The sequence below is a fragment of the Ammospiza nelsoni genome, chromosome 20 (genome assembly GCF_027579445.1).
Source record: "Ammospiza nelsoni isolate bAmmNel1 chromosome 20, bAmmNel1.pri, whole genome shotgun sequence".
Classification (NCBI taxonomy): Eukaryota; Metazoa; Chordata; class Aves; order Passeriformes; family Passerellidae; genus Ammospiza; species Ammospiza nelsoni.
This window is the reverse complement of record NC_080652.1, coordinates 5,231,100-5,242,789: the sequence shown is the minus strand read 5'-3', so window position 1 is coordinate 5,242,789 and position 11,690 is coordinate 5,231,100. Positions and strand designations below refer to the sequence as shown.

Below are 11,690 nucleotides of genomic sequence, written 5' to 3'. Positions count from 1 at the left end.
GCCCATTCTGCCCATCCTGCTCATCCTTCCCACCCTGCCCATTCTGCCCATCCTGCCCATCCTGCTCATCCTTCCCACCCTGCCCATCCTGCCCATTCTGCCCATCCTGCTCATCCTTCCCACCCTGCCCATTCTGCTCATCCTGCTCATCCTGCTCGCCCGCCAGCCTGGAGCTCTCCGGGTCCAGGAGGAGAAAACTGAAGGCGGCGGGGGTAGGAAAAAAAAAATTAAATTAAATAGATGGGGTCTTCCTGGAATGGCAACCGGCCGCGCTGCAGCCTCCTCCCCCAAATCCTTCGGATCCCCCCTCGGACAAGTTTCGACCCCTCCCGCATCCCCATCCCGCGGCCCTTCCCGGTCTCACCCTCCCTTCCCACGGCCCAGGCTCCGTCTGGCCGGAGCTTTAAGTCCCTCCTTTTTGCCCCCGGCCCCTCCCCTTCTCTAATTATGTACAAAACACTTCTTAGAATAAAATGGCCAAGCCGGGGCTCCGCCTTGCTTTCCTCTTCCCCATTCATCCTCTGTAGCCCGCTCCAAGCCCCTCCTCCGGTGGGCAAGCCCAGCCTCTCGCTTCCCTCCTGGAGCTCTTTTCATTTTTATTTCTAACCCCCTCTCCATTCTCCCTGCTGCCTCTGCTCTTTCCCCCGATGGCTACGAACTGAGCAGCAGAAGAGAGGGGGGGCACAGGAAGGGGGAAGAAAAAAAAAGCAAGAAAAAGGAAAAGGAAGAAGGGGAGAAGCGGAATTTTATTTTTTTTTTTCCCTTGCCTCTGCCCTTAATGCCCGCGATCTGGATCAAGGAAGGGGATTTTCTGTCTGAGCATGAAAAGGACTGCTAGAGCCCCAGGATTTTCACGCCTGCAGTCTCAGCCCCGCACCCAGTATGCGAGCTGGACAGAGAAGCTCTCCCACAAGTTCCTACCGAGCCGAATAAAAGCCACGGGCGAGCCGATCTCCGCCACAGAGGGACATTAGCATCAGGTAAGGCGGGCGAGCGCTGCTGCGCTGCGGCTGCGGCGCTGCCCGTGCCCGGGGCCGGCTCCCCCGTCCTGCCGCGCGTTGTGTAACGCGGCCCCTCCGCTGCCCCCGGCCGCGGGGATGGATGGCCGAGTCCCGCAGCTCCGTTCTGCACGCGTGGTGCCGGGATCCGCGCTCTGGGAGCGCTGGTTTTTACTGGGGCAGCCCCCCCCCCCCCCCCACCCGGAGCATGGCCGGAGATTGGGGTTCAGCTGGCCGTGGGGGTGGCAGGCAGCCAGGATCCATCTGTATTCCGGAGTATCCGTACATCCCGGAGCAGGGGGGGACCGTCCCCAAGGAGATGGTGTCATCTCCACTTAATCCGCTGCTCCGCTTTCGCAAGTGACAAGCAAATCGCGGAGGAAAAGGAAAGTCTGTCGCCTCGAATCCCACACTGGGCTGATTGCCTCCACTTCCAGCGGGGTTGGGAGACAGCGGCAGAGCCGGGGGAGGGTAGGGGTGGCGGGGAGCTGCACCCCACGGTGCTGGAGATGGCTTTTCCCCACATTCATTTTCCCCGTTCGGTGCTGCTTGCGAGGCTGGTGTGGAACGTAACTTTGCCTTTTTCCAGTCCTTGTGGAATGGCGGGACGGAGGGCATCTCCATGCCATTGCATCATCCCCGGGGTCTAGAGCCCCAGAGACCGTCTGGAGAGAGGAGGGGGGTTATAGGTGTGTGTGTTTTGGCTTTGGAGAGTTCCCCCGTGCTGGTACCTGAGAGTGGGGAAAGGGAGGAGGTGTCACTTCTTGGATGCAGTCTCCTGTTCATGGAGGGAACCCAGCAGCAGATGAAATGCTGGCAGAATTGGTGTTTGAATTTAGCCGTGTGATTGACATCTGCACTAGGCAGGACAGAAGGGTCCTTCATGCTTTACTCTGGCTGCTCATCTGGCTGCATAATAATAATGTGTTCATGGCAGTAAATCTGCTTTCCCAGGAGTTGTAGAGAAGTATTTGGGAAGACAGTGAGAGAGGAGGAGGGAGCGAGTAAAGAGGAGATGTAGCTTTGGTGTAAGGAACATGAAAGGCTTTTGAAAAAAAAAAAAAAATTCCTTATAAAGGAAAAATATCGATCAGCTCCGCTTGCGAGTAGCAGACAGACAGCCCTGGACTCTCTCCCTCCCACACACCCCAGACAAGCCACCGTGCTCTCCCTGGAGCATGTACAAGCCAGGCACAGGCAGCACATGCTGTGGAGCTCACAGCCCACCCCAGGCTCAGACACAGCCCCTCGGGCTCGCTCTGCAAACCCCTCTCCAAGCTCTGCAGCCCCGCAGCTCCCGCACGCTCAGCCACGCAGGTGGGATCCACGCACACTGAACGGGCAGAAATAGCTGCACTGATATTCTTATTATGTAAATCGAACCTTCAGAAGTTCACATGAGCACACACACACACACACGCACACACACACACGCTGTCGTCTTTGCAGGGCTCGCTGTAGGTGGTTTGTTCCTCCAGTGTAGCTTTCTTCTCTTGTAGTTGGCTCCAAGCATTGATTTGGGGTTTGTCTGACTCCAAAGCCCTTTGCAAGTCAGCAGAAAACCCTCTACGTTTGGTGTGTCTACGCTTGTTTTATGGCTCTTTGCAGATTCCCAGGACTCGGGAATGATTTCAGTACTGGAAAGGCAGACGAGCAGCAGACAGGGAAGCAGGGAAATGGCTGGGGGAGCGCTGGCATTTCCATACTCATCATGCCTTCTCTGATCAGGAGCTGGAGTCTGGGAGTATGGGAAGAGCTCTGCTGGAGTTACATAGCTCTAAAATGTGTGTGAGTGTGTGTGAGCAGAACCACACGCGCATCGATGGCTAAAACACACAATGCAAGGCTCCACTTCAGTCTTACCCTGGTTCAGAGAAAATCCCTCCCATCCTCAGGGGACAGATGCTCCCTTTGCATGCTCCTTTGATCTGAAATGAGAGTGGGCACAGGGGGATGATGTCACTGGTGTTAGAGGTGCTTAACATCCCCCTCTGACCTTCCTCCTCTTCCCCTCTTTCCGTAGGGCCTAGTGAGGGCACAAGCCTCCAAGAGCAGGAATTTAATGAGGCTGACTAAAGTCTGTGTTAAAACTTTGGAGAGGAGGAACATATGGTGGATTGGCTAGTTTTAGGTAAAATGTGTCCCAAAAGAAACGGCACAGGATTTGTTTCTGTTCCCTCCTAACCACCACTGTTTACTACATTGGGAGTATGTGTAAGGCGGATGCTAAACACTCTGTGGGAATGGGTCTGCCAGCAGACAATAGTCATTGTTGTCTGTGTGACAGAAATAGTTCAAAGCCGAATCCTCCCATCTTTGTGCAGGCAGGAGCCCCACCAGCTTCTCCAGGTGCATTGCTCAGGAGAGCGTGGCAGGAACTGACTCCAGAACCAGAGATCTGCACCCAGCTCCTGGGAATGGACGGGGATTTCAAGACTTTAGCCAGGACTTGGTATTTACAGCTGATGAAGAGATGTTGAGAAAACAGAAAAAATTGATTGGGGAGGGCTGGAAAAAATCGCTGAAGAACGTAAATGAGGGTGAAGAACCCCTGAGCACTGTGAGACACAGCGTTCGGAGGTGGGAAATCAGGGAGGGATGCCCCAAAAAGGGAACACACCCCGTGCCCTGCTCAGCCTGGCTCAGCCTTGTTCAGCCCTGCTCAGCCCTGCTCAGCCCCTTTCAGCCTGGTTCAGCCCAGCTCAGCCCCGTTCAAATCCGTTCAGCCCGGCTTAGCCCAGTTCAGCCCAATTCAGCCCCGCTCAGCCCGGCTCAACCCTGTTCAGCTCTGTTCAGCCTCCCTCAGCCCAGCTCAGCGCCTTTCAGCCCGGTTCAGCCCCATTCACCCCAGCTCAGCCCACCTCAGCCCACCTCAGCCCGGTTCAGCCCCATTCACCCCAGCTCAGCCTCACTCAGCCCGGCTCAGCCTGGTTCAGCCCGGTTCAGCCGGTTCAGCCCCGTTCAGCCCCGCTCAGCCCGGTTCAGCCTGGCTCAGCCCCGTTCAGCCCGGTTCAGCCCGGCTCAGCCCGGCTCAGCCCGGTTCAGCCCGGCTCAGCCCGGTTCAGCCCGGCTCAGCCCGGCTCAGCCCGGTTCAGCCCGGCTCAGCCCCGTTCAGCCCGGTTCAGCCCGGCTCAGCCCGGCTCAGCCCGGCTCAGCCCGGTTCAGCCCGGCTCAGCCCCGTTCAGCCCGGTTCAGCCCGGCTCAGCCCGGCTCAGCCCGGCTGCGCCAGCGCGGCGGGCGGGCGGTGCCGCCGGGCCCCAGGAGGGGGCGCTGTGGCTCCACGGAGCGCCAGGCGCGGATCAGCGCGGAGCGGAGCGGGGCTCGCCCGCACCCCTGCCCGCATCAGCGTCCAGCCCTGCCCGCATCATCCCTGCCCGCATCAGCATCCAGCCCTGCCCGCATCACCGCCTATCCCTGCCTGTATCATCCCTGCCCGCATCAGCGTCCAGCCCTGCCCGCATCATCCCTCCCCGCATCACCATCCATCCCTGCCCGCATCGTGCCTGCCCGCATCACCGTCCGTCCCTGCCCGCATCACCGTCCATCCTTGCCCGCATCATCTCTGCCCGCATCACCGTCCGTCCCTGCCCGCATCACCATCCAGCCCTGCCCGCATTCCTGGGCAGCCCCTGCCCGCACCCCCGCCCTCATCCCTACCCGCACCCCTGCCTCCAGTCGCCGTCAGCATCCCCTGCCCGCACCCCTGTCCGAATCTCTGCCCGCATTCTTCAGCATGTAGTCATCCTCGTCTGCATCCCTTCCCGCATCCCTGCCCGCCTCCCTTCCCGCATCCCTTCCCACATCCCCCGCCCGTATCCCCGGCCGCGGATGGAGCGGAGGGGCCGGGGCCGGGCGCTCGGTGCCGCCGGGGCTCTGCTCCTGGAGCCCCGGTGCGGCTGGGCGGGTGCGGGCCGCTCCTCCCGCTCCGGAGCCGCGGGGAGAACAGAGCCGAGCGCAGCCTGCGGGGAGGCGGCCCGGTGCGAGCAGGGATCGTTCACCCGGTGATGAAATGCAGCTACTTCTGGGACAGAGCCCAGCAGCTTTTCCGTGCCAGCAAATACTACAGGGGAAGTGAAAAATCACTTCATGCATTGGAAGTGCAGAGATGAACTTAGTGAGGCAGAATATAAATTACCCAGACCGAGGAAGCTTGTGCCCAGTTGTTTGATTTACACCATCCTGCTTGCAAAAGTATCATGAGATTTTTAACAACTGTAAAGACCTTGGCCCATTTCCTTCCAGGCCACATAGAGCAGCTTTTCAGAAAGGGAGAACATCTGCACACACACACACAGATCTCTAAACAGATCCATGGACTGGGGACTGGTCCTGCTGTTCTCCCTCTCCCCTGGAAGATGGCTGCCAGAGCAGGATGCAGAGTTAGGGAATGGTGCTGAGCTGAGTCAGGGCAAAATAAATATCTCCTCCCGGCAATGTGTGTGCTCCAGAGTGTTCTTGGGTGCCGGGGAAGGTCTTCCCCTGCCTGCTGTGCCTCTGCATGGCCACGTCCAGCTGATGTGCTGGGCCTGGAGCACGTCTGGCCAGGGCTGCAGCGGGCTGGTGGCTGCAGGTGGTGTGGGAAAGGGAAATGTTATCAAGGAGAGAGAGTTGGGGAAGCAAAGTGGATATATCTAGCAGGTACTTCTGTCTGGAGAGAGGATGGGCAGAGATGGACCAGATAAATGAGGTGACATTCCCAGGGTTTGGAGTAGGCACGGGACAGCTGTTGCTGGCTTGATGAGCTAAGCTATGCAGTGCCAGGGAAGGAAAAGTCCTGACTAGTGGGAGGGAGGAATGGGAGAAAGAGCAGAAATCAGAGGAGCAGCTGATTAACATGAACTGAAGGCTATGGAAGGATTTAAGTTTATTTCAGGAATGCTGGATCACATCCCAAGTGGAGGTGGCATAAACTGGGTATATGAACGTGTCATTTTGGAAGGAAAACAAGAGTCAGGCCCAGGATTCCCCTGAGCCTGGGCTGGGGAGTTTAACACAACATTTACAGCCCCCTGCTTGGGGAGTTGTTTTCCTGCAGCCTTCAGGCAGAACCTGCGAGCAGCTTCACAGGAAAAAGATGCTTATTTGTTTTTGCTATTTGCTCTTCTGAAATCATGTGTTCTACATCCATTTTATTGTTGCCTGCATGGCGCAGCTGGCAGAGCTCAGCTCTGCACAGAGCTGCTGCTGTGGCTGAGTGGGACCCATGGTGGCACCCGTGGTGGTGGCATTTTTCTGGGTGTTGACATGGCATTCCCCAGTGCTTGAACTCTCACATGTGTGATTCCTGGCTCCTGTTCCAGGAAAACAACCAGTTGCACTGCTGATGGATCACCTCTTCCAATGGCAATAGGAATAGCAGTAAGTCATAGAGGAGTGAATAATCTAGAGAGGGTCACCTGCAGAGGAGGATGGAGTGAATTGCCTTTGCCAGACACATGCTGTTGTTCACTGATGGAAATGCTGGGCAGAGGTAGAAACTGATGTGCCAGAAGCACCAGTACAGCTTTGCAGCCCTAGAACAATTCTCTGTGTGTGTGTGTGTGTTAGCAGTGGGCACTGTTTGGTGGAGCATTTCCATCACAGAGACATCTTCCCTCCCAGACAGTCATGAATTACAGCAAAGTCAGCTCACGGCTGACACACCAAGCTGTGAGAGGTTCTCACACAGAAGACAAGCTCCAAAAAACCAACAAAACCCCAACGATTTACTCCAGCACTTTTTGTTGGATATCAAAAAGGAATATAGGAATAGAGGGAGCTTTCCCTCCCATCCATTCTCCACACTCCCAATTTCCAATAGAGTAGCTCTGGATCCTGGAGTCTTTTCATACCTGGGACCTGTATCATTGCTGTCCTGATAGGAAGTACATCCTTTACCCTGGTATTTAGAGGAGATACATCCTGAAGCCTACGACATGTCTTCTTACAGCCTGGATTTTAATATCTTTGCATATTACAGCTGGAATATGTTGTACAGCAAGTTCCTGTGAAAAGCTCGCAGCCTCTCGCTGTAAATCACTGCAGCCTGTCGAAGCCAGGGCTGTTAACTGGCTCTGTGGTGAGTGAGGATCTCTTTCTTAGGCTTTGATTTAGAGTGTGATTTAGAACCTGGCCTGTGCTCTGGACTCCACTGTGTCCATCACGGTTTTGGATGCAGTTTTGGCCAGAAGTCCTGAGTCGGCACAACCGATCCCATTTAGCCATTTCTTTACCCTGCCCTGGCTGTGTGTGTGCCTGTCAGATACATTGCTAACACTGGAGACCCCTGTGGTAATTTATCCTCACAGCTGCAGATGCTGACTTGCTAAGCAAGGTGGAAGACAGGGAGGGTGAGCTTTGAAACCATCACCTCATGCAGGCAGCACATTCCAGGTGAGGCTGCGGGAGCAGAAAAAAATAAATAAAAGGAATTTGTGGAAAATCACAAAGCAGCTCAAGCTAACCAGGGGAAGAATGAACAGAAATGAGCTGTGACCCCAGGGAGGAGGCTGGGGATTCAGAGCAGGCAGGAGGAGCGGGATGAGCAGGTGGGAATCCTTAGCTGGACTTGTGGGCTCAGTGGAGCAGACACCAGCAGGGCAGGGCGCGGGCGCTGGAGCAGCCGGGCTGCTCTTGGCGCGTGGCTGCTCTGCAGGCAGGTGCAGATGGTGAGCGGGTAGGCAGAGCCCTCTGACATATGCTGGGGTACATATGTGGCTCTGGGTCCCTCCTGGCTCACACCACCTTCCTGCCTGGTCCAGGAATGCTATCCCAGCCATTTCCCACGCTGCTCTGTGCTGAGCGAGGTTTGCAGTCAGAATCAAAGGCGTGTTTTGAGGGAGCGGCGAGAGCTTTGGAGGTACAAGCTGAGACCAAAGAATGCCTAAGAAATACCGAGGAAGTCAAAGGGAAGGACTAACAAAGCACAGTGTTTGTGCTAAAATTGTGAACAGAGAGAAGAAAGCAGCAACAAGGATCCCTATAACATAGCCTTAAGACGAGCAGCTATTTCTAGAATTGCTTATTGTCATGTCGTCCAAATTCGGAGTCGCTTCTGCAAAACAACTCCAGGCTTTGCTGTTTTATGCTGGAGAATGCTGATAATGTGTTTATCTGACATTTCCACTCTCCTAAAAGAGAATTGTAAAGTATTTGAAAATGATGGACCATGTTTTAGGCCAGTGAATAGATAAATCTGGTCAACCAGGGAAAAGAGATCAATTAGGATTTTCCTGCAATATTTACCTAAAGTAACCAAAGAGCGGAAATTTGAGTTAAGAAATATTTAGATAAAACTAAACTAATCTTTTGTATTCAATTAGAGATACATGTGCAGCAGTCCTTTTTGCTTTTTGGGAGAAGAGTTAAGGTGAAAAGACTGATTGGAGCTGGAAGTGCTGCTCAGGGAATTTGCTGGAGGATGAGGAATGAAGGAGGGACATATTTTGCTGATGAAGCTGGCTTGGGCCTTGTTAAGACTGGAAAAAATTGAGAAGTGTTCTAACCACAACAGTAGGACACTAAAGGGATCAGAAAGACATGGATGAGTGCTGTCACTCCTGGGATAACCTTTCAGCTGTGTGGGGACATGCAAAGTCAGTGGTTGTCTGAGGACTGTCATCTGCAATGCCAGATGGAATATCCTCTGTGTGACTATTTCTTTATTGATTCCTTTCATGCTTTGTGTTTTAGTAACATTCTGCAGTAATGGACTAAGTCACAGGTCATCTGTGGAAGTATTTTTTTGGGGAGGGGGGGTTTAGATCTAGTACTACATAATTTCCTTGGGTGTCTCCCAGCTTTCTATGGGAAAGACAAGGAGTAAATAATAACCAAATCTCAATTTTCTCCCCTTTTTGTGACTGGATAGTTGTCAAAATCTCTTCTCTTGTCTCAAAGGCTGTGCTGCTGCAGGATGTGTCACTGAGTGCTCAGATATTGCTCAAAGTTTATCAAATACAGACTTTTTCATAGCTGGGCTCAATTGTCACCGACCCAGAGCAATCAGAACCACAAAAAGCCTGATCCTGCAATTGGAATCACACAGATAAATTTTTAATTACAGCCCCATGGACATTATGAAACTGATTTCCAAGGCCAAAGCCTAAGCAACAACAGCAAATCCATACACACGGTGAGTGCAGAGTGAATCATGTTTATGGTTCATCAGTATGCAGCTTCTTTGTTCCAAAATGCTGGTCAGGAAGGCAGAAGAAATATTCCCCGGGATATTATAAAGACTAACATATCATCAGAGGGAGAATCAATGGAGATTGATGGCAAATTAGATGGACACTTGAGACATTAAAGGGAAGGATGGAAAATAGAAGTGATATTATAATTGAACCATATTAATACATTTTAAATTGCTTTACAAATATTAACAAGTTAAATAAGGGAAGGCTGGAAATGATAGTTCATCTAGTCTGGGAAAGCTGGGAGTGAGGAGGGACATTCAGGTTCCAGCACAAATGTATATGAAGGTTAAAATGAAACGTGATCAGAAGTATTTTAACACTTTGATGATAGAAGAACAAGGGGACACATCAAAATTAAAGGGCACAACTTTTAAAGCAAATTAAAAGGAAATAGTCCTTTCTTCAGTGTATAGTGAAGGCACACAATTCCCTGCTGCAGGATGTGGCTGAGATGAAAGTCCGGATGGATTTGAAGTGTAAAAGGCTACATAACTTTGTAGCAATTAATAGCATTTGCAGCCCTGCAATCTGGGACAATGGTAATCAGGTCTCAGGCTTCAAAGCAGAGGATGACCATCTTCTGGGGTCAGGAAGGACATTTTTGTCTCTGCATAAAAAGAACATTATATGGTTGGCCAGGTAATGTGACTGCCTATGGTCGATCCCGCTGGAAGCTAAGTCAGCAAGAGATTAGCAAATTGCTTCTGTGGGTGCTGGATTAAGGTATTATAAAAAGGTTTTCATCAATGCCAGACGGAATATCAATCCAGCAATCTCTTCTTCTGTGTCAACTCCCACAAAAGTAATTTCAGTGATTAGAATAGATATTGAAGTGGGACATGAAGCGGGTGGTTCCAGGCAGCAGCAGTGACCCTGAGCTGCACAGCTCAGTGTCCTCTATCAGCACCAGCATCTGCAGGATGGCACAGAGCTGGGATGAGCCTGGAGGCTCCCAGCACCATGTTCTGTAGGGATACAAGCTCCCTGTGCCCAGGGGCCTGCTGCCTGGACAGAGGAGGGGGAAAAGAAACAGGGAATGCTGTCACCTCAGAGGAAATGCAGCACAAGGCTTGGAGAACAATTCGAATCCTGTCGGTAGCAGCATTTCAGTTTGCAATCTTGCCTTGACAGATTTTGAAAGAAGTTGGTGGCAAAAGGTAGCAGAACATTACAAAAAACAGGACCTTAAATACTGCCATGGGATATAGGGAACATTTGGAAAATCAGCCCTCAAGGTGTTTGTAAGATGTCACCTTAAAGAATCTGCCCGAGCTGATGCAGGGATGCTGCGACAGAGACGAGTGGGTGCATGAAAATCTGAGACTTAACCAAAGCAGCTTGGTAGGAGTGACAGGGTGGGCAGAGATCAGCTGTGGAGCCGGGTCCTCTCCCCATATTTTCCTCACAGTCCCATCCTCCTGAGGGTCCCTTGTACTGGGCACAGTCCAAGGGTCATCCACCATCACCTGCTGCTGGGATTAAAGAGGAATGTGCCTTTCTCCATAACTTTCCTCTCCCATCAGCCTTTCTGTTCCTGTTGCTGGTCACAGAATTTGGGTGAAGAGAAACAAGGCTGTTGAAGTTCAGCTTCAGCAGGTGACACTTGCTGAGGGCCACTTCAGCACTGGCCATGAGCACCTCTGGGTGAACAGAGATGCTCTCCCATGGTCATAAAGCAGTGCTCCCTTCAGAAGGATGGGCTGTGAGGAAAGCACATCAATAGATGGGATAAAGTTCTGACAGGTGTGTGACTGGGAGGAAGGAGGTGGGAGCTGGTGCTGGGAACACCAAGTTCGCTGCTGGGGCAGGTGTGAATGCTCAGACAAATTGCCACATCGGGGAGGAACGAGTCCTTTGTTTGCTGGATGGTAAAAAAGAGACAGATGTGAGTGGCAGGTGCAAATCTGCCAGTGAGGTGTTGTGGACATGTGATGATTGCTGTGCTCATGGCCTGGGCTGGGAAGGATGGATGAGGGAGTTTTTGTTCTGCAAAATTCACCAGAAAGATGCATGCAAAAAAAAATAGCAGTAAGGTAGGACTGCAATTTACCTGCATTATTGGAAGATTGATTTCTGATGAAACGAGCAGGGAAAGGAGGAGAATAAAATTTTATGGATAGCAAGAATGGGGATCAGAGGTCTAAAATGGCAGCTGTTAGTATTCTTGAAGGATTGGTTCAAATGAGACTGCAGAAACCAGTGCAAGCTCCTGATTTCCAACCATCTGCATTTAGGAAAGAGAGGGAGACCAGCAGGCTGGCCTCAATGCAATTCTGCTGGATTTCCCCCGAGAATCAGAATTGTCCCTGCATTTCAAGTACCTGAAAGCCTTAAAACACTGCCAAGGCTGAAAGGTGAGGCGAGGGTTGGGAGCGAGAATGGCTGACAGGAATAAGTAGATTGTAGTCTAGGCTGGATAATTCAGGGATCTGTAATAAAACTGCCCAGTGACAGATAGTGAATAAAAGACTACAGGTATATTATGGTTTACGGAGCACAGGACAGATGTGTCTCT

General features: G+C 52.2%; 1 protein-coding gene across 1 annotated transcript in view; it reads left to right on the top strand.

Annotated features, from left to right (window-relative positions):
* The first annotated feature begins 627 nt into the window (after positions 1–627).
* Positions 628–11,690, top strand: part of BRINP1 (BMP/retinoic acid inducible neural specific 1) — a 97,518-nt gene continuing 86,455 nt past the window's right edge. Inside the window, exon 1 of the mRNA XM_059486338.1 lies at positions 628–980. The gene's annotated coding sequence lies outside the window, so the exon portion shown is untranslated. The remainder of the gene's footprint in view (positions 981–11,690) is intronic.